Below are 25,578 nucleotides of genomic sequence, written 5' to 3'. Positions count from 1 at the left end.
TCCGTGACATCCACCCTAATGTAGCCCATCTCCATTGAAACCGTCCTCTGGTGGTGCAGAGCGATAAGTGCATGAGGCATTGGGTTCTGGTGGGTGAAATCTCAGTTGCGACGAATGTTTTGGATGTACTGATGGCATAGGGGATGAGAGAGCATAGATAACATCTCTTCTTCGTAGTTTCTTTCCCCACCTTGGTCATGTGCTTGTACCACACGTTATTAGAAATATGAGACAAATCAGTCATATACAAATTTACCTGGTCAAAATGTACATCCACACTGCACTTAAGTCTTTTTACCTCTTTGGTAGCGCTTGTCATCTGGCCAGATATGTCTTCCATAAAAGCATGGATGGGGGTTGCGTTAGTGGGGGGGGTCAAAGCATGTGCCTGCGGGAATAAAATCCTTTGTTATGCAAAGAGGCTAAAGAGGTAGAGACAAGAGAAGGCACAACACATCAATACAGCAGTTCTAATTACTGTCCCATTTTTATAATACTGAATGTCTTCTTGTATTGTTCCAAAGATCGGTAGAAATCACCCGAAAAGCCTAAAAAATGCATGATTATCTAGTGGGTTAGGTTAAGGTCTTCGTCTAAAATACCGAGAGAGTGCTGCATAAAACAACCATTCCCACACTAAACGTACTCTAGCACTAACTAGCAACGTTCTCACAGAAGGGTCTCTATGGGTCAGACGGTTCCATGTAATAATGTCCCCGCAAAAATATCGCCATGCAAAAACATCGCCGAAAAATGGCAGTTTTTTGTGGGGACATTATTTCTTTATAACATTTTTATTGAGTGATTTTGTTTTTGATGCTTACGCATCTTTACAAAATTACATCACCATTCAATTTTCATCTTAATCTTTGCATCATATTTACACACATTTAAAAATTGACACATACACATTATTCACAATTAATAACAAAAACACAAAAAAAAGAACAACAACAATAACAATTACACAGACAGGTACAGTCCAAATAAACAATTTTCTTTACAACAGAGACATGATACCTTATTTACAAAAAATTCATAATATGAAGCATAATCATATTTTCATTAAGAAAAACATCCTGAATAAGCAGATCAGTAGCAATACTTAAAATCTCTAAGTCTCTAAAGACATAGATAAAGCTGCCTCAATAATTTTCACTAAGCGTACTGTCGCAATAATTATGGAATTACATGAACCCCACATAAATCTTGCCCAAATTAATTCCCTTCCAAATTCAGTATAAGTAGAGCTAAAGGAGGTAATGGTGATATCATAGGAGTTGTCAATATTACCAAACCAATGTTTAGTTCTCACTTTCGTATATAAAAGATCTAGATGAAAGCGCATATATGAAGTCCGGATGTCAACACTGGGACACAAGACGAGATAATGCAAGCAAGGTTTTTGCTTGTGTCTAAATAGCGCCTATTCTGTATACGAAGAATATGACGTTAATTGTGAAGAAGTTGCAGCCCAGTCATTCAAAAATATACGTTTGTGTGCTAAGCTTAGTTTCGGTTGCAAATCCTCTTTGAGGATATTAATGCTAGATAGTATAGTAAGTATACGCTTATGTAGTCTTGCAATCGACACAGGATGGGATTCCCTCAACATGTTAAGTAGATCTTCGTAAAGCAAATTTACTAAAGGAAAGCGCATTTTTACAAATGTATTGAGAATGCGCCAATTATATCGCGATGCCAAAGAATTTAAACCTAATTCATGGCGTAAAATCACATTGGGTAGATAATTAGGCAGACCCAAGGTTGTTTTCCACAGCTTAGCTTGTAGTTTATTAAGAAAGGGTGATAGCTCCAGTAAACACAAATCAAGACCATATAAAATAATTGCTTCCACCTTTTTAGAATAAAATTCAAATAATGGCAATAAGGAAAACTTGCAGTATTTTCAAAAAATTATTTTCATTTGATTTTGTAACGGTAATACTTTTTTAGCTAACGCCTTGTGCCAAAAGGAAGCAGAAGAATTATTTGACAAATTGTAGCCTAAATAAATGGTCTGTTTTACAATTTGAACATTTTGGAGTTAATGTGCCAACAAAATTTGCGCACCATTTTCTTTGAAGATAGCACAAGAATGGTCGATTTGGAGGAATTTATTGCGAGATTATTTGCTCTGCAATAACAATCAAAGGCTTCCAATTTATTCTGGAGGCCTAAATGTGTGCTATTGAAGAGGAGCACATCATCGGCATATGCCAGCCATGATAATTGAAGCTTGCCGAAGCGGACGTTGTTGGATTTAGAGAAGTCCCATATGCCCTCAATATCAGAAAGATATAAATTAAAAAGTACTGCTGCAAGGTTGCAGCCTTGCTTAACACCAATTGCAGTGGGAATAGGCTGGGTCAGAAGCCCTTTGCTAGAAATCCATACTCTAATAGATGTATTATGATGTAACAGAGCAATAAGCGCCACTAAAGAAGGTGGAAAATTATACTTTAGCATTTTATGCCAGAGTCTACTACGAATTACGCAGTCGAATGCAGATGACAAATCTAATGAGGCTGTGAAAAGCGGTCCATGATATGGACGATGAGACTCAGCTATTAAATGTGCGAGAATTGTGGCATTGAGTTGGGTCCCCATGTTTTTTCTAAAGCCTGTCTGAACTTTATTAAGTATACAGTTTTTGGCGATGTGATTTTCAACTTCTTTTAGTAGAAGAAGTGCAAAGACTTTAGCCGCGACATCAATCAGTGCAATTGGCCTAAAATTCAAAGGATTATTTAAAGGCCCTTTTTTATGAAGCGGAATGATAATAGAACTAACCCAAGAAGATGTGGGGACATTATTACATGGAACATGCGGGGGACACCCCCACAACTCCCAAACCCCTGCAACCCCCTAACCTTTGTTTTTTCTTCATGGGGAGCGGGGGAAACCCCCGCAACCCCCGCTGCCCCTGTCCCCATATATATGGTCACCCAAATAATATCGCCATGACTTTTTCCTGGTGATATTATTTACGGAGAGTATATATATGGGGATAATATTACCTGATACCGGTCAGACGTGGGTACGTTTGTGCCAAGTAAAGCAGAAAAGCGTGAATAAATAATCTAGGTGGGATCATCTGTTCAGTCTCTAACTCAATTACACATCTAATAAACTGTTCTTCAAAGGTTGTGTGCAGATACGGAATCACGTATTTAGAGCAGTCATTTACTTTCACGATGAATGCCCAGTGTGAAGAAATAATAGTGTGCCTATTCTGATTGTGCATTTTGTCCTTCTCTAACTCTAACCATAGACCAAGTCAGTCTTCGTTGTGGTGCTTCTCCTTTGTCTTATTCTTCTTGCATCAAATTGGCTTTTTTACCACTCAGTTTGACAGGACAATCCGTGGCCTGCTCAACAAGATATGGTCCCTCGGAGCTTGGCTTGAACCAAGGCCTAACAAAGCTTCTCTAAAGGACAGTATCTCCTGAATAATGTAGTGGTGGTTTCAAACGTTCTTGGTTTATTTCTGGTATGTTGTCTTCCTCACTCTTCTTTGACCTCTCCCACCCGTATTGAAGCTGTCGAGAGATAAAAGAGGCACTAGCCATTATGGAAGCAATGTAATCATACATTTCATCTCCAAAGACAACAGAAGATCTTGGATCATGTCAACATAATCTACATGGAGATGTTGGAAAGGCCCGATTTGGTGGGGTATGGCTCCTCGCACTACGCGTAATGTATGCCTGCATTAACTTTTTTACAAGCAGTAGAATTTTCCATGAATGCGGCTATATGTTCCACCGTATTTGGACTGAACTACTCTTCCCCAATGTGTGCGGCAAGTACGTCCCTACCTAAATGAGTGGGATGATGCAATTGCATGAATGCAATTTGCAATGGTGCTTCCGGGATCATTAGCTTGCCTGTGCTCTCCTGTCGCCATAATGCATCTGTAGGAGATATTGAACAGCCACTCTTCACCCACAGTTCTTTTTCTTCTACTGGTGCTTTTCCTTGAAACTTCATTAGTTTAATTGTGAGTAGTGCGCTATACCCTTCCCTTAAGTGCCAGGCTATTACGCAAGTCTACGCAAAAAGAATGAGCATACTCATCCTCAGCACTTAAGGGATTAAAATCCTATTTTGCACGCAATGCGTGTGTTTGATGGAGTATGGAACCTGTTTATTTCTTCGAAATATGCTGCACACTTCGCTTTTGCATCTGTGGCTTTGTTGCCACGGGAGACTAGGTCCTCCCCTTTCGTGTGTGCATGGCATATCACGACCACTATGGCTAATGGGAGTTGTAGTGCGTCTATGAGCCTGCCCAACAGGGGAGCATGCTGCACTGGTGTACCATCAGCACGTTGGAAGCCCATCCTCCGCCATCGTGACAGCCCAGCATGTACTGTGGACGTCACGTAGGCCGAATCGGAATACATTCCTACCTACTTGTCCTTGCATGCCTCTAATGCCATTATGAGAGCCACTAATTCTGCTGCTTGTGCTGAATAATATGAAGGCAATCTCGTGCTTGCTACTACTTTGTCTGTCACATCTGATTTAATTTTCACCACTACCGTCCCAGGACTCTCTCCTGTCACCTGGTATATCGTCAAGGACACGTCAATATTAAGTACTTCTCCCACTCAAGGGCGTTCTCCCTCACTTTAGGAATGTCATCATATTGTTCCATGTATTAGGTACAGTTGTGCACATAGTCTCCCTCTTCCACTGGTTCAGCTAAAAAAAGTCACTGGATTTACAATTCTGCATTTTTCTACTTTTATCGCTGTGTTTGAGTGCATTACCTCGTATACAGGAGCTCTCTGGGTGGTCAACATGCTTTTGGGTTTTTTGAGGATTTCAAAGAGGGCATGCTCCACGTAAAGAGTGGTGCTGCACCCCATTTTGATACTCGCCGACTTCTCTACTGCGAATGCACCAGCAGCCAAAGTTTGTTTGCACGGATAATGTCCTCTCATCACTTGGTCTAACCGCCCACTGTTGTAGGCCATTGGTTTGTGTCGCACGGTTGTCTTTTGCATGAGCACAGTGATCATCAGTACTCCGTTTGAGTGTGAGAACAGATAGGGATTCCAAAATATCATGACAAATTCTAACACTGGAGCTGTGCATATTGCCTTCTTCCACTTCTCAAATGCTTCAGTCGTTTTATGTGTCCACAATAGGTTACCATTCCTTGTCTGTGCCTCCCGAAGCCCGCTCAGTAGGGTTCTTGCATATGTGCTGTAGTAAAATACCCAAGCTCTGCAATAATTACAGAAGCCCAAGAACTGCTGCATCTCTCTCACTGTTTTTGGCATCAGCATTCTGAAGATCGCCTCCACCCTTTATGGAGTTACCCCTCGGCCTTCCTGTGTTATTAACTGTCCAATGTACAACACTTCCTTCTGACAATACTGTAATTACGCCTTGTCTACCTTGTAACCTTTCTCTGCTAACACTGTCAGGAAGTATACTGAGTAATTTCGGCTCTACTCTCTAGCTGTATGTTGCCGCAGACCATCTGGAGGACCTTATTAAAGAGAGAGGGTGACTTGCAGTACCCCTGTGGTAATCTCGTATGTTTCCACTTCTGGTTTCTATTTAGAAAGGAAGTGAAGTCCTGTGACTCTTCGTGGAGTGGTATAGGGTTGTGAATCACCCTCTCTTCCCTCAGGCCCGTCCCCTCCCTCCTACCTCCTTTACACCCTCTATGGTGCTCGCTGTTTCTCCCATCTTCTCTAACTGCTCCTCTATCCCCTATCCTATCCCTCTTACTAAGTCTGGTAGGAAGAAGTTCAAAAGGGACATCCTGGTCTCCAACCAAGGCCTTCCTATCGCTGATACCTGCACAATCGCTTCCTCCAGAAAGACCCTTACTGGCATCCTCTTTGTCGTTTCCTCTCCAGGCCTATGGACCCCCCATATGGTCTCTGTTCCCTCCCCTTTTTCCTCCTCTTCCATTAGTGGTGGCACTTGGTGGGAGGTCCACCGGGCCCCCTTTCATTTCTCCAAGACCATCATTAGTGTCTATCCGAATGGCACCGTTTTAATCCCGGGCTCTCAGCCCAATCTCCTTTTTGATATGCGTTTCCCGCATCTTATCAACTTCCTTCCTTCTCCTGCTACTCCTCCCTACACCCCTCTGGCTCCTCTGCCCCCTCTCTCTTCTGCCACCTCTCTGGCACCCTCCTCAACTTCTCTGGCCCTCTTCTTCCTCCTAAACCCATTCTTGGGCCTCTCTACCAGCTCTGGATGGTGTAACTCTTGCCTGTATGCCTCCATGGAAGTCTTTCAAATGTGGCTATATGCTTCACATTGCTACTCTCAACTCTTGCTCCGCTGTCAAACACTCCTCTGACATCTGCCAACTCCTCAAGGAACCTGATCTGGATGTCCTCGGTCTCACCGAGATATGGTTCACATCCAGCTTTGTCACGAGTTTTGATACTCTCCTCCCCAAAGGTTACAAGCTCCTCTCCAAACCAAGAACCAAATGTCCAGGGGGTGGAGTAACCCTGATTATTCCAGAGTTAATCCCTGATTCTGCCAATCCTACACAGGCCTACTACTCCTTTGAATGCCTGGTCTGCAGGCTCTCAATCCCTCCTGGCATCTCTCTTACTGTGGCCACCATTTACAGGCCACTGGGCCAGGTTGCCCTTTTCTCTCCGAGTGGGCCAACCTCTCCTCCTCTCACCTTTTCCTCCTTGGAGACCTCGACATTCATATGGATGCTTCTAACCCATCCTCAGGGCTTTTTCGCAATCTTTGCGACTTTCTCATTCTATTCTACCCTCTGGCCCGACACCCACTGCCGGGCACACCCTTGATGTTATCATCTCTTCTGAGATACTCCTCTCAAACCCACTCACCACTACTCTCTCCTGGACTGAACACTTTCTTCTCTCTTCCCACCCGATGCTCTCTGTCCCCCAGGTGAATCCGAACCCAGCACTGCCACCCACCTTCTCGGCCATCCGGCCAATGAAGTGTGTGTCAGTGGAGGCTTTTGCTGCTTCTTTCTTGCCGCCTTGTACGCCTGCGGCTGACTCACACTCTGACATAGCCCTCTCTGACCTTCATCTCTCTATCACTAACTCTCTTGATGACCTTGCCCCTGACATGAGGATCCGTTTGAAGCCCACCTCCAAGTGCAACTCTTGGTATGACCCCAACCTCCACACCCTTAAACGCAAGTGCAGGGTTGCTGAGAGGAAGTGGAGGGCAACAGGTGCATCCTCTGACAAACTTGCCTGTCGCCTGCTCCAAAGGCAATGCAGACACTTTGTCCTGTCCAAGAAGAGAGCCTACTTCCAAGCCAGTGTCTCTGAGTCCTCTAACAACACAGCCAAATTCTTCAAAATCTGCAAGGTGCTGTACAATACTGCTGCAGTCCCCACCTCTCCTGTTCCCTCCCAGGCGCTCTGTACGGGACTGGCTTCTCACTTCACCACTAAAACGCTGTACATCCTGTCCTGTCTCTCCTCTTCCTCTCCTTCTACCTCTATCAGCCCCTCCCTGGCCGCCTCTCCCTCTCTTCCTCTGTTCTCCTCTTTCCCTGTGTTCACTCCTGACAATGTTTCTGGGCAAGTCCGACCTATGAAAGTATCGGCCAATCAGGTGCTGCCCTGCTCCTCTAGACCCATCAAGGACCTGTAGGGAAGGCATGGCATCACAAGTCTGACACTGACGCATAAGATACAATTTCTGGGCTTTGGAAAAAGTCCTATTTTGCCCTATAACACGGATGGGAGTTGTCTCGAACATAAAATATTTTAAAAAACAGTCATAGTCATGTCTGTCAAATCAAAATGGCATATGCTAACAAAACCCCACGCCTTGTACAAAAGAATGGGTAAAGGAGGTATGTATATGAAAGGAAAATCAGTGTTTGACAAAGAATAAATGTGGCTGAATCGGCTCTCCTCCCCACGTTTAGACAGCACAGAATAAGGCAGTCTCAATAGGCAGGATGGCACACTCTCGCTCAAGCTTTAACACTGAAACAGTTTGGAACGTAGATCGACGCCCACCTGGCCTTCCATCTTAAAGGCTCTTGTTCCAGTCTTCCCTGAATAACAAAACAAAAAGTTCACACCGGTCCCCTTCTGCCGGGCTCAGACCTTTAAAAAAAAACAAAAGTTCAACATTGGTCCCCCTCTGCCGGCACATACCTTGCCCAGTTAAACATTATTATAGATTATATCTACTACCTATCAGACTTATCAGACCATAAACTTAAGGCTATTTCTGCAGATGCGGACCGCAAAAGGTTGGGATTACTCATTGATCTGCCTTCTACCTGTTTAGAAGTCAAAAGTGCATTTTGCAAGAGAGCCCTAACCACTATGTTCTGATTCATTGTAAATCAGAATTGATACTTCATCTTTCTGCACACATATAAGCTAATATTGTATCAGTTCTGAACAAAAAGTAAACCACACTCAATTTGCTGCATCCCCAGTCATCAATATTGCACTTCCAACATGATGTCCTCATAATAGAAGGGACCCTCTTGGACCACCCCGACACCACCAGGCCAAGTGGACTTTTTCAAGATGATGGGAACGATCACAAAGGTGCTGTTTGTTCCCCTCATGTTGCCATCTCTGATCACCTAAGCTTGAGACAGTACATCCAACTTTGAACCTGTGTAGTAATTGTATCATTCCACCTCTGGTTCGGTGGGGACAGCTTCCCTCCATCTACCTCGAGTGAATAGGCATTGTCCTGCTCATCCAAGTCACGCGAGTAGAGACCACGAAATTGAGTTCTTTTGCTTGTAATTACGAGGATTTTGAGCTAAAATCCTTGCAGGTGTTCCATAGTCTTGGCAAACTGTACACTTTCTGTCTCTGCTTGTTCTTGGCTGAGATGTGCACTGTGTCCATGCTGGAAAGCTCTGTCTGCCTGTCTTTAGCTGAATCAGGCTGTCAGCCTTTCCATGTATTCAAAGTCCATCTCACCTTCCCCATTGATTTTAGTGCACCTATAGCTTCCATCCTTGTTCTTATGGCTTTCCATGTCAGTCACAATTAAGCACGTGCAAGCTGGATGTATGTATTCTTGGCATCTTGCGGTTTCTGCTTAACAATGGATATATGTATGTCCGCCCCCTATCCTGCATAAGTCATACGCATTTGTTTTCGTGACTAACTGCATTCAACTAATTAATGTTTGCGTAGCTTTGTGCATGGATGCCTATATACTTCATGTCTCTGTGCACCTATGTCATGATGTTTGTGATGATGTCTTTGGTTTTCAACGTTGTAGTCAATCGACTTGTTCGATTTAGGACAACTCTATCTCCTCCATATCGTTAATCAGGCATGGTTTGAATGGCTGCCTGAGTGAGTAATGTTTCATACACCTGTGGTACATCGTTGATGGTGATGAAGTATTCAGCGGTGATGTGCACCTATTGTTGGGCTGCGAGTCAGGTGGGGGTCACGAGGGCCACGCTGGACCCCCCTCTTCAATGTTGTGGAAAGAGTATGGGTAATGAGGGGGGATGGACATGGAGCCATGGAAAGAGTATGGCAGATGAGGGGAGTTGGACATATAACTATGGAAAGAGTATGAGTTGGGAGGGGAGATGGAAGTGGAGCTATGGAAAGAGTATAGGTGATGGACGTGGAGCTATGGAACAAGTATGGGTAATGAGTGGAGATGGACGTGTAGCTATTGAAAGAGTATGGGTGATGAGGGGGTTGTATGTGGAGCTATGACAAGAGTATGGTTGATGAGGGGAGATGCAAATGGAGCTACGGAACGAGTATGGTTGAGGAGGGGAGATGGATGTATAGCTACGGAAAGAGTATGGGTGATGAGGGGAGATGGACCTGGAGCTATGGAAAGAGTATGGGTGATGAGCAGAGATGGGCATATAGCTATGGAAAGAGTATGGGTGATGGAAGTGGAGCTATGCAAAGTGTATGGGTGAGTGGAGAAGAATGTGGAGCTATGGAAAGAGTATGAGTGATGGGCGGATATGGGCATATAGCTATGGAAAGAGTATTGGTGATGAGGGGAGATGGGAAGTGGAGCTATGCAAAGAGTATGGGTGAGTGGAGAAGGATGTGGAGCTATGGAAAGAGTATGGGTGATGAGGGGAGATGGGCATATAGCTATGTTAAAGGTATTTGTACCACGCACCGTCACCAACGGAGTTGGTCCCCAGGTGCTCTGGCGGATCTGCAAACGAGAAGATGGGATGGGTTAGTAGGTGAAGCGGGAGTAGGATAGTGAGAGGAGTGGTGTTCTGTTGGCAGCTTCAACTCGGTGTACACCGGGTGCTGAGCTTTGGTGTAAGTATCGGATCGATGTCAGTCCTCATGTGCTGTTGGTGCGGCTTATGTTTAGTTGCAGTGTTGTGACGTGCGTGCGGGTTGTTGTGCGAGAGATGGTTGTGTGAGATTTTTGAGTGAGTTGAGTCTGAAGAAATGCTGAGTTTTTTGTTAGTAGGTTATATGAAGTTTAAACTGCTAACATTCAGAAGTCTGTCCGAGTGTGGCGCTTGCCAATCCTCCCAATCTCTTCAGGATGGGCGAGGGGATTACGCCTGGCAGGGTTTTAGGTTTGTGTGTGGCGCTTCCTGTGCTGTTCTAACACGCTCTGTAAGTGTTCTAATTCTGATGGAGTGAGTGTTGTGGGTTGGGTTTTAGTAGGTGCGATGCGCTCGCCGTTCTATTCTAGCAAGCTCTGTAGGTGTTCTAATGCTGATGAACTGATTAATGTGGGCTGGGTGTCTATTCTCCTCTTTGGGTGTTGGAGCAGGTGTTGTGGTCTCCTCTTACAAACTTTCTATCTAAATGTGTCTTCTGGGGGTTTGGATACGGTACAGACGGTTGGCAGTGAATGAGTCATTTAGGGGCTTTCGTCTCAGTCTGAGTATGTGATCAGGCTATGGTGACCTCCTTTGTGGCTACTTCCCATAATATCTTATGGTCTGTCGTGGGGTCCGTTCCTTGGGTTCTGTGTACGTTTATTTTGGGAGTGACCGAGGTTGGTGTTATTTTTATCATTGTAAAATGGGGTGGGCATTCTAGTGCGTCGCTGTTGTAGTTACGCTGTGAAGAGTCATGATTTGAGGAGTTTCCTGAATGCTAGGTGGTTTGTTGTGTTTTGTATATTCTTAGGTAGGTCATTCCAGGTTTTCGGTGCCTGGTGAGAGAAAGAGGATCCTCCGAGATTTCTTCTTTTCTAGGGTTTTGTTTCCAGGTGGATGTCGGTGCTTGATCTCAGTGTTCTTGTCGGTTGATGTAGATGTAGTTTATCGCTTAGGAATTCTGCACCTTGTTTGTGTATTGCTCTGTGCGTAATGCACATGGACTTGAACTTTATTCGTTGTTTTAATGGTAGCCAGTGTAGTATTTTTAGCGCGGGTGTGATGTATACTCTTCTGGGTAGCTTGAGGAGGAGTCTGGCTGCTGCATTTAGTATGCGTTGTAGTTTTTTTAGAAGTCGTTCGGCATGCCCAGGTATAGGCTATTGGCGTAATCTACTCTGGACATGATCAGAGCGATGATGGAAAGTGTTTTGTTGGCGAACGACAGGAATGGTAGGATCCTTTTTGCTGCTATCAGGAGGAAGAAACATTTCTTGAGTAGAACTTTTACTTGTGGCTCTGGAGTGAGGTTGTTATCCATCAGGACCCCTAGGTTTTTTTACAGTTGATGATGGTGCTGGTGTGGTGCTAAGCTCTCTTGGCCAGGGGATGTAGCTAATGTCTCCTCCCTTTTTTGAAACAATCATTATCTCTGTTTTGCCTGGGTTGATTTTGAGGTGGTTGAGGTTCATCCAGTTGAATATATCACAAACGCAATTCTCTAGTGTAGAGTTTTCTTCTCGGGTGTCTTGTATGTTGAAGATTATTTGAGTATCGTTGGCGTAGTTGTAGTATGTGAGGCCATGTTTTTTGATGAGTTTGATTAATAGGTACATGTAGATGTTGAATAGGAACGGGGAGAAAGATGATCCTTGTGGTACTCTGCACGCAGAGTCTCTAGGTTTGGACTTAAAAGGTTTCATCCATACGGTTTCGGTTCTGCTTGTTAGCTATGGAAAGAGTATGGTGATGAGGGGAGATGGAAGTGGATCTGTGCAAAGAGTATGGGTGATGAGTAGAGATGGATGAAAAGAGTATGTTATGGATGATGATGGGTGATGGATGTGGAGCTATGGAAAGAGTATGGTTGATGAGAGGAGATGGTCATATGGCTATGGAAATAGTATGGGTGATGAGGGAAGATGGAAGTGGATCTATGCAAAGAGTATAGGTGATGAGTGGAGATGGATGAAAAGAGTATGTTATGGGCGATGAGCAGTGATTGAAGTGGAGCTATGGAAAGAGTATGGGTGATGAGGGGAGGTGCAAGTGGAGCTATGGAAAGAGTATGGCTGATGAGGGGAGATGGACGTGTAGCTATGGAAAGAGTATGAGTGATGAGGGAAGATGGGCATTAAGCTTCGGAAAGAGAGGCGAGATGGACGTGGAGCTATGGAAAGAGTATGGCCGCTGAGGGGAGATGGATGTGGAGCTATGGAAAGAGTATGGGTGATGAGGGGAGGTGGACGTGGAGCAACGGAGAGAGTATGCGTAATGAGAGGGGATAGACGTGGAGTTATGGCAAGAGTATAGTATGGGTGATGAGAGGATATGGATGTGTAGCTATGGAAAGAGTATAGGTGATGAGGGGGATGGACGTGTAGCTATGGAAAGAGTATTGTGATGAAGGGGGATGGACGTGGAGCTACGGAACGCATATCAGTGATGGGGGAGATGGCCATTAAGCTGTGGAAAGAGAGGGTGTAAAACCAGATATTATATGAAGAGGCCTGGTATGTTATCATTAGAAATCCATTACTCATTTAGTGATTCATTACCAATTTAGGGATTCATTTATCCATCATTTCATTCAGATTAGTTATTCATTAGTTATTCATATTATCCAGCCATTTGGTTTGCTAGAGAAAGAGGCATGTTATATTAAGTGCCTTGTAGAGACATGTTTAGAAAGACATATGTTATTATGTATTATGTATGCATGTAGAGACATGCATGAGTGTGCACTTAGGAGAATGCATTGAGCCATGATATAGTGCTTGGTTTGCGAGAGAGTGAGTAAACGCTAGAATGCATAAGGCCTGTGGCTCCTAAGCCATTCTGAAGAGATGTACAGAGCAGCCCCACTTGGTTCTGCGGAGACATTGTTATGGTACACTGGTACGAGGAATGTGTAAACAGTTTCTTGGCAGACAGAGATAAGACAGTGACTCTTACCCGAGTAGAGAACGGAGAAGCTGGCTTTAGCAGGCCCTGGGTCGCTCGCAGACAGAAAGGTGGGGGCATGCAGGAGGTGAGGAGCTTAACACAGAGAGACATGCACGGAGGGAAAGAGGGATTTCAGTGAATGGAGTGAAGGAGAGAAATGGGAGGATGGTGTTTTGTAACGCAGACAGGAGAAGGACATGGTATAGATATGATGTACAGTGTCACGATGACAGAACACACTGGAATAGAACTAGAACAAGACATGAGTACACAGGCTTTCAGGCGCTGGGCTAGAAAAATGCTTGTTTGACAGAAAGAGAGTGAATCTTAGCTTAGAGACATGTAACCACGGAGAAAGAGTGACGTGAATTGACACTATAACTGGAAGCCTGAAAGGAGCAGTAGGGGTGTATGCTGGAGTATGGTATGAGAGAGAGGCGTTGGAGAAGCGTTTTGGGTGCAGCAGAATCGGATGGCTTTGGCCGACATGCAGCTTGGGGAAGCATTCTGGTAGATTGGATGAGATCGATCTAGCAGGGAGCTTTGGCAGCAGATGCAGACCGCTGAGGGGCCAAGGAGAGAGAGTCCCTGACTGACTGGCTGGCTGCAAGGGAGCTGGAGAGGAGAGAATGGAGAATGGAGCTTCCGAAAATGGGAAGCTTGCACATGCAGAGGGAAGTATTGCTAATTGATTGAGTATGAGGCCTAATTGATCTGAATAAGACACATGCCAATGGGGAATTAGGACGGACACTCACACAAAGCTTTTGGTTTGATAGAAGGGGAAATCAGACAGGGATTGACAAGAGAGAGAGAGTGTGATGTCTAGTGTGGATTGGAGAGGAATACTGAATGCTGATGCTTGTGTATTGTTATTAGGATGCATTTATTGTTATTAGGCCGCATTAGCATTATAGATCTAGCTGATTAGATTGCTTGCATTAGAAGCCTGTAAGGCTTACATTTATTGTAGTTTACACCCAAGCATAAAGGATGCAAATTCGGTTTTGCTAGTAGTGTTCAACATGCTTGCTGTTTATGAATACAAGGGTTTTTATTGTTGAATTGATTCATGTGTTTTCTTTGTGTCTTATGTTTTTGTTTCCATGGCATAGTAACTTAGCAGTAACACAGTGCACAATCGCCCTGAGATACATGAGCAGGGTGGGGCAGAGTGGTCCACATCCCCCTGAGGTAGTTTTAGAAATTAACAAGTGGTCACCCATGTGGGGCTAGGCCAAAGGTAGATTTGTTTTCATTTTGACAAATGGCGACCGGCTGCGTGGCCCTTCCTTCCACAGCTGATATCGATGAGGGCTGGAACAGATGTGTAGTCTGCAGATATTTGGCAGCTGACTTCTTATCCACTGATCATCAACTTGGCTGAAAGCAAGGTTTGAACACGATGTTCACATGTGCAGCTGTGTTATCTGTTTTCTTTTAGCTGTATTTTCTATTCATGGTTATTGAGTTTGTGGGAATGTTTTATGTTTGATGTTTTGTCTTGGAGGGATGTTTTGAATTAGAGCATGCTTTGTCCACAATTTTGTTCACTGTAGGAAGGGGAACATAGTTATCTGACTGTGACTTTGTTTGAATCCGGAATTTGTATTGGGATTGATCAAGAGCAGTTTTTTATTACTGGCAATTTTGAAAATGTTTGTACATCCATTTGACCAAGCTAGAGAAATTCTTGAAGACGCTTGAAGTATTTTGTTTGGAAATCCTCTGAGACTGACACTTTTTGGAAAATCTTACCATTGTTTGGATTTCAAAGGGTTGGGATGTGTGCACATAGTTAGCAAGTCGACGACTGTGTCTGCATGTATAGAGAAGTCTTGAAGCTTGTTTTTTTAAACTCACTTAAGTGTCATGAGGTTTGGTTGAAGAAAATCCTGAGGATGAATTAATAATAGAACTGCAGAATGAGCTATTTCTTAGTGATTGGAAATCAATAAGAAATCGGCTTACATATATGCTTGATGCCTGTGATATTTCGCCGGCACCAACCATAGTGATGATAACCCCAGCAGGCGTAATGCACGATGTATTGCATGGAGAAGGTGTCAATATTGTCCTTGAGGAGAAAGACTTATCTCAGTGCAATAATAGAGAGTGTGACCCAGACAGTTTGTTCCACTGGTAGTGAAAAGATTGCCGCAACAGCAGAGCAACAAATTGAACAAGATGTTTGCCACGGAGGGAAAAGAGGATGGATGGAGACAGTTTTGTGAAGCATTTGCATTCTAGGTTTGTGGGAAGAGTTGAGATGGTTAAAATCTTTCATTTAATTGGTAAAATGACATTTGTAATGGCATTTTTGACAGAATTTGTGGTAGCAGCAGTGTTTTGCCTAGATTAGGGACTAAGGATCTTGTTTTGTCTAATGGCTTTACAACTTGGATAGCAAGGAAATGGAAGATGAATCGACTGAATCGTGCTAATTTTGGATGTTCTGAGATCTGGCATTCTTTGAATATTTTGAGTTTTCCAAGTGAACACATGGAGAGAACGGGTGTTTACGTTATGATATCAATGATGCAGAAACATTGCGCGGCATTAGCAGACTGTTGTTTTGAAAAGAGAATAGGCCTAGAGAACACTGAATGCAATGTGAATTTGAAGAGCAATGCTTTTGCAGGACATGGAGTGCAATTGAGTGAAATGCATCTGTTTTGTGAACATGGACAGATTCAGAATGAATCATTGATGTTCAAAAGGGAGATGGATTGTGTGACTGGAGAAGGTTTTGCCACAGGTTTTAAAACACAGAGGAATGCAATTTTGCAATTTTCGAATTTGCATTTTCTGAACTATGTGAAATGGATTGTCCTGTTTTGTTTTCAGAAAGACAGAGATGGAGGCTCGAGAAATGTATCATGCAGCATGGAGAGACAGGCACACTGATACACTGGAACTGATACATGTACACTGATATTGGGCAGACACTGAGAAATTAGCATTGATGTGTTTTGAGAGACATTGGGAGTTTAGACCTAGCTATGTGCACTGAAGCACAATGAGAAATGCTGTTTTGTTTTTGGCTTGAATACATCTGAATCTGATTAAACTGATACTTGCACTTTTGTTTTCCTTGCATAACAGCTGGAGAGACACCTTGACCAGACCGAGACTTCCAGAGAGGGCCAGACCTTGATTATTGACCAGATCGCATTGATGAATTGACCAGACCATAATTGAACTGGCAGCGCATGACTGAAGATTGTCCAGACCAGATTGACCAGACCTTGATGACTGTTGGTGTGAGATCCGTGATGGCTGACACCTTTTGACAATTGCATTCTGGCTGTCTTGAAGCAGCACTGAAAGACACTGGCTTTTGTCGCCTTGTGATGTGACACATTTGACACCTACACTTTGCAGCAGCACTTCTGGGGAATGCCGACCGACTGGTTAGAAGCCTTGGGGTGTATCTTTGTCAATGGCTGTGCTCCAAGAAGGTACTCAGAAGACTGCTTGCTGCCTGATTTCCTGGCTAACTGAAGTGCCATGGGAAGTGACTGGCTGTTGTGAAAAACGACACCTTCAGCATTCTGTGCAAAAGTGAAAGATCTTCAGCAAAGGAGAGAAATAGTTTGTGGGCTGTTTTGTATTCTGCAGCAAGAAGAGAATCCATTTGGAATGACTTACCTTGTGAACCAGAACAAGTCGGAAGCTTGGGGCTAGGGAAAAGGAGAGAAATGCAAATGAGCAGGAAGACACGCTCTGCTAATGCATTTGAATTCCCGGTGCTAAACCACGTTTGAAGAGCAGTGAAGTTCTTTGACTCTTGTGGGAGTGAGTGAGAGGTCATTGATCTGACACCATAGTGCTTTGAAATATGCACTTGCATCCTATGTTGGCTGGATCCTCATGTGAAGAGCAAGGACCAGCATGGCATGACCTGGCATGGCAAGGTGGGAGTGAGCCTGATAGTGCTCTGAATCTGAATCTGAGGTTTGGCCTATGTGACGGGCCATTGAATTGCCACTGGAAAGTTGCCATCTGCATTGTTTTGCTACAGCACTCTAAATGAGTGCCACTATGAATGATACATCAGTATCAAGAGGATAGATAAGGATAGCTTTGGAAACAAGGAGAGTTGAGGTAAGTGCCTGAGGCACCATGAAAGCTTGCAGCAGTGAGCATGATTTGCTCTGAAGAAACATCTGTCACCTGTTGTGAGAGATTTCAGAGCCTCACTGCTGCAAGCTCTGTCACTGATATTGTCTGTTTGCGAGGACACACACTTGGGTTCTGTTTGCAGCTGGAACACCACTTCTGCTTTGGGCTATGCTTTGATGCCCACACATGTTTTGCTGAACACACGCTCTTTGTTGATATTTGTTGACATTTGTGAACACATTTGTGAACACGTCGCTTTGTGACATGCTTTGTTGACATTCCTTTGCTGAAACCTTTGCATTGGCTTTGTTGCCTTACTGATTTTGAATTTCGCACAGATGTGAGGACACACATACTGTTCTGACAGAATGAACTGGAAATGAACTAGAATTGACTTGATTTGCCTGCATGACCACTACACTGGATGTATACACTGATCTGTAATGTATTAACTTGGCCTGTTTGGCCACTGATCTGAAATGAGTCTTTGACACCTTGACACCTGTGAAAGTGATATTGTCATTTTGTGCTTAACACACTGAAATTGAATACATCTTGATGTCCACAGTACACATGCATTGATTTTATGCTTTATTTTCATTCTGAAAATCTGCTTGTAGAGCCAGAGTTGGCTTCACACCTTTTTGACTTGACTTTTTGCTTGAATTGCTACATTAGGATTTGACATTAGAGATTTGCATTAGAGATTTGAATATGCCATTCTAAATTCTGACACGCTTGCAGTTATGCATTTGAGATTTGAGGTTTGAGCTTGATACTGATAGAGTGCAGTTTTTGCATTTTTTTTTTTGCATTATTGAGAAATGTCCATGATGGAATGCTTTTTCCCTTTGCAATTTTTCTTGTTTTTAGCATGCCACATTTAGACAATTTGAATTCAGTAATGTATTATCTAATGATAACAGGAGAGATTTGTAAAACCAGATATTATATAAGAGGCCTGGTATGTTATCATTAGAAATCCATTACTCCTTTAGTGATTCATTACTAATTTACGGAGTCATTTATCCATCATTTCATTCTGATTAGTTATTCATTAGTTATCCATATTATTCAGCCATTTGGTTTGCTAGAGAAAGAGGCCTGTTATATTAAGTGCCTTGTAGAGACATGTTTAGAAACACGTATGCTATTATGTATGCATGTAGAGACACGCATTAGTGTGCACTTAGGAGTATGCATTGAGCCATGATATAGCGCTTGGTTTGCGAGAGGCTGAGTAAACGCTAGAATGCATGAGGCCTGTGGCTCCTAAACCATTCTGAAGAGACACACAGAGCAGCTCCACTTGATTCTGCGGAGACGTTGTTATGGTACACTGGTACAAGGAATGTGTAAACAGTTTCTTGGCAGACATAGATAAGACAGTGACTCTTGCCTGAGTAGAGAACGGAGAAGCTGGCTTTAGCAGGCCCTGGGTCGCTCGCAGACAGAAAGGTGAGGGCATGCAGGGAGTGAGGAGCTTAACACAGAGAGACATGCACGGAGGGAAAGAGGGATTTCAGTGAATGGAGTGAAGGAGACAAATGGGAGGATGGTGTTTTGTAACGCAGACAGGAGAAGGCCATGGTATAGATATGATGTACAATGTCACAATGACAGAACACACTGGAATAGAACTAGAACAAGACATGCGTACACAGACTTTCAGGCGCTGGGTTAGAGAAATGCTTGTTTGACAGAAAGAGAGTGAACCTTAGCTTAGAGACATGTAACCATGGAGAAAGAGTGACGTGAATTGACTCTATAACTGGAAGCCTGAAAGGAGCAGTAGGTGTGTATGCTGGAGTATGATATGAGAGAGAGAGGCGTTGGGGAAGCATTTTGGGTGCAGCAGAATCAGATGGCTTTGGCTGACATGCAGCTTGGGAAAGCATTCCAGGAGAGCAGATGAGATCGATCTAGCAGGGAGCTTTGGCAGCAGATGCAGACCGCTGAGGGGCCAAGGAGAGAGGAGCCCTGACTGACTGACTGGCTGCAAGGGAGCTGGAGAGGAGAGAGATGGGACACATTCGAGAATGGGAAGCTTGCACATGCAGAGGGGAGTATTGCTGATTGGTTGAGTATGAGGCCTAATTGATATAAATATGACACATGCCAATGGGGAATTAGGACGGACACTCACACAAAGCTTTTGGTTTGATAGAAGGGGAAATCAGACAAGGAGGGTCTCAGAGAGAGAGTGTGATGTGTGGTGTGGATTGGAGAGGAATACTGAATGCTGACACCTGCATATTGTTATTAGGCTGCATTTATTGTTATTAGGCTGCATTAGCATTATAGATCCAGCTAATTAGATTGCTTGCATTAGAAGCCTGTAAGGCTTAAATTTATTGTAGTTTACACCCAAGCATAAAGGGTGCAAATTCGGTTTTGCAATAGTGTTTATCATGCTTGCTGTGCATGAATAAAAGTGTTTTTATTGTTGAATTGATTCATGTGTTTTCTTTGTGTCTTACGTTTGTGTGTCCATAGCATAGTAACTTAGCAGTAACACAGTGCACAATCGCCATGAGATACATGAGCAGGGGGGGCATAATGGCCCACACCCCCCTGAGGTAGTTTTGAAAACTAACAAGTGATCGCCCATGTGGAGCTAGGCCAAAGGTAGATTTGTTTTCAGTTTGACAAGGGGAGATGGACGTGGAGTTATGGAAAGAGCATTGGTGATGAAGGGTAATGGACGTGCAGCTATGGAAAGAGTATGGGTGAAGAGGAGGAATGGACGTGGAGCTATGGAAAGATTATGTGTGATGAAGGAGGATGGATGTGGAGCTATGGAAACAGTATGGTATGGGTGATTAGGGGAGATGGACATATAGCTATGGAAAGAGTTTGGGAGATGGAAATGGAACTATGGAAAGAGTATGGTATGGTTGATGAGGGGAGATGGAAGTGGAGCTATAGAAAGAATATGGGCGATGAGGGGAGGTGGCCATATATTTATGGAAAGAGTATGGGCGATGAGGGGGGATGGAAATGGAGCTAAGGAAAGAGTATGGGTGATGAGTCGAGATGGACGTGTAGCTATGGAAAGAATATGGGTAATGAGGGGAGATGGACAGTGAGCTGTGTAAAGAGTATGGGTGATGAGGGGATGGACGTGTAGCTATGGAAAGAGTATGGGTGACGAGGAGGGATGAACGTGGAGCTATTGAAAGAGTATATGTGATAAGGTGGGATTGCCATGGAGCTATGGAAAGAGTATGGCATGGGTGATTAGGGGAGATGGACGTGGGGCTATTGAAAGAGTATGGGTGAGAAGGGAGGATGGATGTGGAGCTATGGAAGCAGTATGGTATGGATGATGAGGGTAGATGGACATATAGTTATGGAAAGAGTATGGGTGATGTGGGGAGATGGAAGTGGAGCTATGGAAAGAGTATGGGTGATGAGGACAGATGGACAAACAGTTATAGAAAGAGTATAGATGAAGAGGGGAGGTGCAAGCAGAGCTATGGAAAAAGTATGGGTGATGAAGGAAGATGGCCAGTGAGTTGAGGAAAGAGAGGGGAGATGGACGTGGAGCTATGGAAAGAGTATGGGTGATGAGGGCGGATGGATGTGGAGCTACGGAAAGAGTATAGGTGATGAGGGGAGGTGCAAGTGGAGCTATGGAAAGAGTATGCGTAATGAGGGGAGCTTGACATCGAACTACAGAAATAGTATGGGTGATGAGGGAACATAGGCATGGAGATGGATGTGGAGCTATGGCAACAGTATGGGTGATGAGGGGAGATGGAAGTGCAGCGATTGAAAGAGTATGGTTGAGGAGAGGAGATGGACATATAGCTACGGAAAGAGTGTGGACGATGAGGGGAGATAGACATGGAGCTATGGAAAGAATTTGGGTGATCGGAGATGGGCATATAGCTATGGAAAGAGTATGGGTGATGAGGGGAGATGAACATCGAGTTCTGGAAAGAGAGGGGAGATGGACGTGGATCTATGGAAAGAGTATGGTTGATGAGGGGAGATGGAAATGGAGCTATGGAAAGAGTATGGGTGATGAGGGGAGATGGAAATGGAGCTATGGAAAGATTATGGTTGATGAGGGGAGATGGAAATGGAGCTATGGAAAGAGTATGGGTGATGAGGGGAGATGGACTTGTAGCTAAGGCAAAAATATGGGTGATGAAGGGAGATGAAAATGGAGCTATGGAAAGAGTATGGGTGATGAGGGGAGATGGACATAGAGTTCTGGAAAGAGAGGGGAGATGGACGTGGATCTATGGAAAGAGTATGGGTGATGATGAGGGATGGGCGTGGAACTCTTGAGAGTATGGTATGTGTGATGAGGGGAGATGGATGTGGAGCTATGGAAAGAGTATGGATGATGAGGCTAGATCGAAATCTAGCTATGGAAAGCGTATGGGTGATAACTGGAGGTGGAGCTATGGAATGAGGATGGGTGATGAGGGGAGGTGCAAGTGGAGCTATGGAAAGAGTTTGGACGATGAGGGGGGGATAGACATGGAGCTGTAGAAAGAGAGGGAAGTTGGACATTGAGCTATGGAAAGAGTATGGCCGGATAGGTAAGATGGTCTTGTAGCTAAGGAAAAGTATGAGTGATGAAGGGAGATGAAAATGGAGCTATGGAAAGAGTATGGGTGATGAGGGGAGATGGACATGGAGCTAAGGATAGAGTATGGGTGATGTTGGGGGATGGACATGGAGCTCTGGAAAGAATGGAGATGGACATGGAACTATGGAAAGAGTATGGGTGATGAGGGGAGATGAACATGGAGTTCTGGAATGAGAGGGGAGATGGACGTCGATCTATGGAAAGAGTATGGGTGATGATGAGAGTTGGAGATGGAGCTAAGGAAAGAGTATGGATGATGAGGGGAGATGGACATGGAGTTCTGGAAAGAGAGGGGAGATGGACGTGGATCTATGGAAAGAGTATGGGTGATGATGAGAGTTGGAGATGGAGCTAAGGAAAGAGTATGGATGATGAGGGGAGATGGACATGGAGTTCTGGAAAGAGAGGGGAGATGGGCGTGGATCTATGGAAAGAGTATGGGTGAGGTTAGGGGATGGACATGGACCTCTGGAAAGAAGGGAGATGGACATGGAACTACGGAAAGAGTATGGGTGATGAGGGGAGATGGACATGGAGTTCTGGAAAGAGAGGGGAGATGGACGTGGATCTATGGAAAGAGTATGGATGATGAGAGGAGATGGACGTGGATCTATGGAAAGAGCATGGGTGATGTTGGGGGATGGACATGGAGCTCCGGAAAGAAGGGAGATGAACATGGAGCTGTGGAAAGGGAGAGGAGATGGAAGTGTAGTGATGAAATGATGGGGGTGGGCGTGGAGCTATGGAAAGAGTATGGTATGGTTGATGAGGGAAGATGGAGAGTTAAGGGAGGCAGACGGCGAAGGAAGGGGGAGCCACTTAAGATAAGTCCCACTCACCCACCCGTCAAAGTAAGTCATAAGGATCTTTGGACATAAAGACCCCCATCACCACCCTGACGTCACAATAATGGTCAGGACACGGAGCTTCAGAGCAAAAACGGATGCGTGGATTGCACAGTCTACTCGTTACTATTCACCCACCCTCGCAGCACCCAGCTTTCCTGTCCCAAAAAGCGCTCTGAAGCAGCTGCACAGTGCTGTGCATTGCTTAAAAAAAACTGAACTGGAATACATTTTGAGGTGAGATGCGGGTGGTGTGTTATGAGATGGGATACCAGAGAGATATGGTCGAGAGAAGGCAGATGATAGGTGACAGAAAGCTAGATTTTGAGGACACGGACGATGGGGTGATGAAGTGGGAGGAAAGGGAAATTTGGAGAGGGGAAACTACAGGTATAAAGAGTGGAAGGCAAAGTGAGGGAAGCGTGAAATAGGTCCAGAGGTAGAATGTCGAAGGGCAGGTGAGATATAGAGGGATGGAACTAAAAATGAGAGGGAAGGGAAATAAAGAAAGAGGGGGGTGGGTGTATACATGGATAGAGGGGAGGGCAAGAAAGAGATGGGATGGAGAAATAAGAGCAGATGAAGAATGTGGAAGGGCCAATGAGGGGACATACAGGTGGAGAGGGATGAAAGTAGGAAAAGGGATATGGCGAGAGGAGGAAACATGGACAGAGGGGAGGACAAGAAAGCGAGGGAGGGGGAAATCAGCATTGAGGTAGAGCGTAAGGGCGGATGAGAGGATATGACGAAGTAGATGAGGTGAGATAGAGAAGGGCGAATATGGCACAGGGGAGCATACTGGCTGAGAGAGGACAGGGCATATTATTATGGCAGGCTGGGGAGAAGTAATGTCAAGTAAAGCGCTCTCCTATTGAGCACTTCTGCCACATTGGCGACCTCATAGTGCGTGGCACTGCAAAAAGGGGCGGGAGGTTGGTGGGTAGTAGGAACAGGCAGGTGTGTGAAAGCTGTAGTCAGGGACAGTGTCGGGGCCTTTTAACTTTTTAAAATGAAAGGGGCCTCAGGGGAGCCCCCAGCAAATGTCCCCATGTTGCCAGTCAACAGACTTGTAACACAGCAATATATTAATTTCTCTATTTTCGTTCTGGGGCTTAAACTGTGCGCTTTGCAGCTCGTATTACAAGCTGTGTTTTCTCTTCGCCCAGGATATTCAGAAGTGTTTTCACCTCATTGCCTTCTAACACTGGTTCCTCCACATCAGACCCTTGCTGACAAAGAAGGGCTTATAACTCTTCAGTGAAAATGTAATGTTTAGACTTCCTGCTGGCTGGTCGTCTAGTGAAACTAGGTGGTTGTTAACCTTATCTTTGTTGCCATTGTAATGTATGCACACTACAGGTGCCTCACTGTTTTCCCTCTAAGCAGGGGGCCCCAACCATCATATTGAAATGGGCCCATGCACATCTTCAGCTGGGTATGGTGTGGTGCTGATGAGTGCAGGGCAGAAGTAAGAGTCCTGTGTGATTCCAGGCGGTTTGGGGTAGTGACACTTGTGGGTTTGTGTTTCTCCAGAGGGGGCAACCCAACGTCTATTACACTGGGAAAGCCGCTGATCAGTAGGGGAAAGGGGCTTGATGGGGATGACGTTGTGGCTGTCTGTGCAGATCTGAGCGGTCCGTGGGGGATACCATGGTGGATGGAGGTGATGCTAGCATGTGTACAGCTGGCGTGTTTCTGAGATCTGTGAAATGGTGTCAGTGGACTGCACAGTGAAACGGTTAGAGGTGACCGGAGAGGTAACTAGTGGGGCTATTGCGGGGGTCTGTTGGAGTTTGTGGTATCTCGACCTGGGAATGAGGCATGCATAATAATTATTTATTTCTTATATAGCGCTACACGCCCATAGGCATCAGGGCTCTCAAATAACAAAAGACATTATTATCCCAGAGTGGTACTCATTTTATCGACCTCAGAAGGATGAAAGGCTGAGTGGACCCTGCCGGGATTGGAACCTGCCACAGCAGGCCGCATCCAGATATCAGGAGTGAGCGCTTACCGCATGGGGTGGAGCGCGGGCCTCCGACACAAACACAACTGCACACCATGGAGTTTAACTCCTTTATTAGCGCTCTGGGCACGCTCACATTAGTTGGGCTCAGCTGTTCTGGGTCCCATGTCATGTGACTACGGTGCAATGCTACATCTACCCCCAAAATAACATTGTCCTACCCCATTTCTTCGATCCGTTGTCTGGGTTTTCGAACAATGAGGCAGGGTCTGGTGTGTACCTGGAATGTGGAGTTGTTCTCCTCTGGACCTACTTCGATGTAGCTCTGCTCTTCCCTTTCTGATTCATCTTTGTCGGCTGAGTATCCCGACGTATCTCTGACAAAGTCCTCCTCTTCACTCCATGCCTGACTGTCCTGTGGATTGACATATCCTGCCTTTCTGAAGAACGAGCTGTTCCTCGTCGCTGTCCATCCTTCTCTTTCCGCAGTTACCATGGATCGTTGGACATGGGTGATGATCATGGGCCATGGGTCAAAAGGTGGAATATCCTTGTGGGCTTGGACCTGTTATACTAGAACCTGTTCTCTGACTGCCAAGCCTGCAGCTAGGGCCTTCCTCCTTTTGTCTGCATATGTCTTCATTCTTTCCTTTGCTCTGTCGTTCCTCCTCCTTGCTTCATTTGTGCCCTCATTCTCCTCTGTTACTTGATCCTCCTGAGGCATTCTCGAACGCACGGTGCGGCCAAACATCAATTCAGCCGGGCATGTCCCTGTGGAGTCACG

At 44.8% G+C, this 25,578-nt stretch overlaps 1 long non-coding RNA gene across 1 annotated transcript in view; it reads left to right on the top strand.

Moving 5' to 3' along the window:
• The window catches only part of LOC138583238 (uncharacterized), a 45,397-nt gene extending 25,572 nt beyond the window's left edge, over positions 1-19,825 (top strand). Inside the window, exon 2 of the long non-coding RNA XR_011305191.1 lies at positions 16,355-19,825. This is a non-coding gene — a long non-coding RNA (uncharacterized lncRNA). The remainder of the gene's footprint in view (positions 1-16,354) is intronic.
• Positions 19,826-25,578: the final 5,753 nt, after the last annotated feature.

The sequence above is a fragment of the Ambystoma mexicanum genome, chromosome 3q (assembly GCF_040938575.1).
Source record: "Ambystoma mexicanum isolate Mex_15411 chromosome 3q, UKY_AmexF1_1, whole genome shotgun sequence".
NCBI classification, from domain to species: Eukaryota; Metazoa; Chordata; class Amphibia; order Caudata; family Ambystomatidae; genus Ambystoma; species Ambystoma mexicanum.
Note: the sequence above shows the minus strand (reverse complement) of the source record. Positions and strands in the feature narration are given on the sequence as shown.